The 4,090-nt window shown below is 34.3% G+C and overlaps 1 protein-coding gene across 1 annotated transcript in view; it reads left to right on the plus strand.

Moving 5' to 3' along the window:
* The window catches only part of SLC16A10 (solute carrier family 16 member 10), a 132,573-nt gene extending 129,095 nt beyond the window's left edge, over window positions 1-3,478 (plus strand). The window contains exon 6 of the mRNA XM_004461216.3: window positions 1-3,478. This exon is cut by the window's left edge and continues 4,810 nt beyond it. The gene's annotated coding sequence lies outside the window, so the exon portion shown is untranslated.
* The last annotated feature ends 612 nt before the right edge of the window (window positions 3,479-4,090 follow it).

Consider the following 4,090-nt stretch of genomic DNA (forward strand, 5'->3'; position numbering starts at 1 on the left):
ACTGCGTTCAGAACTGGAAACCAAGTTCATCATTTTATTTGTGGGCAGAGACTAACGCTTTGTGTTTTAAATATACTATAGAGTTGTAGGTTACAGTTTTCAAAAATTAAGACCCAAATGGCCATAATAAATGTGACACCTGCATACAACTTAGAACCACAATTACTGTACACAATAAATGTGGACTTTATCAAATGACTCCTGAGACAATAGAAACCTTTGAAAAAATTCAGTGTCACATCTTTAATCACTCAAAGAAACCTAGGACACAGTAGTTCACTTAGCTTGTCCTTTTTTTTTTTTTAATTAGCAATTTTGAAATAGGAAACATTGAATTTTTTGACCTCTGTACATTCAAGGAAATCTCTTAAAATTCAAAGTACCATATTAGTGCAATTGAGCTTTCTGCAAAAAATCTGCCTTAGTACTATTTTCTTGACAAATAATTATAAAATAAATATAGAAGGTTACCTCCTTTCTGAAACAAAGTTTCAGTATTTCTGTTAGTAATTGGGAAAGTCATTGAGAATGAAATATAATCTTGCTAAGTACTTGATCATGACAGTCCACCTACCTCAGCTTTCAGTGCCTGACTCAGAGCCTGGCTAGTAAATTCCTACTTCATCATAGGAGAGCTAATGGTGATGATGGGGTTAAAAGGCAAGGGTGTACAACTTGTTATGGTGATCAAAATATCAGTAAATAGTTTTCAGTTGCTTTGGGTTCTGATAAATGGATATCAAAGGAACAAAGAGGAGTACCAACTAATGTGGCCTTTGGATAATCTGAAAAAGGAAAAAACGGGAGAGATTTATAAATTAACAAACACTTATTAAAGTAATTCACCAGTGGCTTTCCATATTTCACTGGCAGCTAGACAATGAGAAGGTTTCGTTCTTGTTCCTTTGTTTTTCCTTTGGCCAGGAGGATTGATGATCTCTTTTGATAGATCTTGTGGTTCTTACATTTACATTTTAAACTCCTGCAAGAGGCACGCCATTCATTCTAATGGAACAGGGACCATGGCAATGAATTTTTGTCTCCCTGGAGTTTTTAAAAATACTGTCATTGAGTAGTGTAGGCATTAACCCACAAATTTCCTTTCAATATGGGTGCTATCAGAGGAGTATTTTGGAGTTGGATGCCACTAGAATGTCACTAGAGTTAGTGATGAGAAATAGTATAAAATAAAAATTTGAAATCAAATTAGATCTGTGATACTGTTTTAGTCTCTGATATATGCCTTTTATTCTTTACCAGATATTTTTTACTATCTGTGTTAATAGAAGTGTAAATTTGTTAATTTTTAAAACGTATGTAAACATGTAAAACTTTGCCACTGTGATTTTCCCTAAATTTAGTCTTATGGAGTATGTTCTAATATGCCAGAAAGCAATGGGTCCAAGTATCTTCACTATGCAGTCCATAACAGCAGACTGTTTCAGGGGTCCAGGGCTTGTTATAAATAGTGCTAATTTTGATCCTTGGCTATGGACAGACTATGTATTTGGTGCCTTTTTTTGTTTGTTTCCTACCAAAGAAAAACTCAGGATCAGTGCTAACATGTTCCTTTCAAAATTATATTTTCTTTTGAAGTATATATAACACAAAAGGAAACATGTGAATCCAGCAATATTATGCATGCTGCATTTTATGTACACATCTGAAAAAATTCTCACCTAAGAAGTGATTACTGAATTTGAATATATACTTAAGGGTGTGTAATTTTTGCATTAAGATGTAAACATAAAAACTTTTGAAACTCACAGAAAAAATACTACCAAACAAGAATTTCATAATGAACATAGCACCCCAGTGTAACAATTTTAAAGAAAAAGGTCCTTGTCAATATTTCTAGCACAAAGATAGCTATTCAGAAATACCCTATAACTCTGAGGTAATATGAAAAAAATTTATATATTAATATATATTATGGCTTTTTATTGAGTTTGCTTAAGTAGATATTTGAAACTATATAGCTATTTTTCAGGTTAAAATAGGGATTTGGGACTTAAAACTTGGATAATGCACTACTTGCTCAGTTGCATTTACATTTTTAAAAAATTCACATGGAAAGCATCCTTGTTCATCTCTCAGATTTAATTCAATGCCTTATATCAGTTAATATTGAGCCTGGGTCAGTGTCTGCAAGTCTCAGACCTGCAATTCATCAAGGGATCTCAGAATCATGGTTGTGGCCGACTGTGTGACGCCCACCTAAAATCCCCCGGAAAATTACAAGTGCATTATTACAATGTCCAAATGCTGCCTGAAAGTGGGATTCAGATAAAGTGGGGGAACACAGATTTTTATTTAATTCTGCTGTCCTTTTAAGATTCTGCCTTAACTATTTAATGAGGATTTTATAAATATAAATTAGGAAAGAGACACATTATCATTTTCCTAATTAGGAAGACCTGGCATTCAAATCTAATATACTGGATTTTCTCTGTAAGTGATAGCTCCTTGAATTATAGTTGGAAGGAAGAATGTTGCTTGTTAATCAGAAGCTACAGTAGAGTGCGATTAAATAATCCTTTAATAACAACTTTAATATATTGTGGTTTGAGAAATGAAAGACTGTAAAAGAATTGCACAGTGCTTGATAAATTTGCATTTTGTCTGTTTGCTTTCCTACCAGTTTTCTTTTTGCCTGAAAACTATATCTACAAGCCTGAACTCTGCAGTATTACTAAGAGAAAGCTTGGATATTTTAAATATTTCCTGCTATAATATGATATTTTTATGTCAGTTTACTTTATTTTAATGTTTATCTGAAAATTAATTTTTAAATTATTTTTTATAACTTCAAAGTTAGAAAAACATGTTTTATCTTAGACAAAAACCAAATGGTGGGGAGCAGGTGTAGTGCAGTGGTTGAGTGCTTACTTTGCATGTAATAAGGTCCCAGGTTCAATCCTTGGTACCACCTTAAAAAAAAACCAAAACAAAAAAAACACAAAAAAACAAACAAAAACCCAAATGGTAACAAATGCACACTGCCATTTGGGGCATTAATAGTTATTTAAATATAGATCACTGTGCTAAATGATTATGCTGGATTTGATTAGTCTGAAGTATTTTAGGACTTGCTTTTTTTTTTAGCTATTCATATTTTCTTTTAAAGACTGTAATTCGTAATTTTTTATTTTATAATGTGTAATTTAGTATAGGTAACCAAAACCCTTTTAATGGAAAAAGCTTTGTAATCATCTGGGGATAAAATAATTTTTCTGTGCAACTATGTGATAATCTTAGTTCATACAATAAAATTTTTTTTTGCAAATTCCTGTAAGCTTGTGAATGTGAAATTCCCTGGGACAAAGGAAAAATTACTGAAATGAAGGAAACCATCTGTGTGGAATAAAAGATAAGTAAGCTGTGTGCTTTTAAACTGCTTGTATGTACTGCACATGTGTTTATGTTTCATTATTTCTCCAGGAGAGGGAATAAATTGCATTGGATAGGCCAAAAACCATTTCTATTGACACTTTTTTTTTGTCTGTTTCATGTGCCCATATATATATATATATAATTTTTTCTTTTTAAATAAAGGGTATTTATTTGGGGTAGGAGCTTACAGATACCAGGCCATAAAGCATAAGTTACTTCCTCACCAAAGTCTATTTCCACATGTTGGAGCAAGAGGGCTGCTGACATCTGACAGGGTTCAGGCTTCCTGGGTTCCTCTCTTCCCAGGTCTTCCTTCTCTCTGGGTTCAGGTCCATTGTTTTCTCCACAAGGTCAGTTGTAGACAATGAGTCTCTCTAGGCTTTGCCTCTCTCCACAAGGTCAGCTGTAGACTATCAGGCAACCAGCTCTGTCTCTCTTCCCAGGGTTTCTGCCGTGTCTAAGGAGCTGTTTCTATTCCTCTATATTCTCCTGGCTCGGGTCCTCTCTTACCAGGGCTGGCTTCTCTTTCCTCTGTGTGCTTACTTTCCGGGGCTCCAGCTCAAGACTCCAGCAACAAACTCCAAATCAAATCTCTAACATCAAAAACCCTGCAACTCTGACCTTTGCCAAACTTTTTATCTGTGAGTCCCCACCCACCAAGGTGTCAACACCCTACTGACATGGCCCAATCAAAGCC

The sequence above is a fragment of the Dasypus novemcinctus genome, chromosome 11, assembly GCF_030445035.2.
Source record: "Dasypus novemcinctus isolate mDasNov1 chromosome 11, mDasNov1.1.hap2, whole genome shotgun sequence".
Classification (NCBI taxonomy): Eukaryota; Metazoa; Chordata; class Mammalia; order Cingulata; family Dasypodidae; genus Dasypus; species Dasypus novemcinctus.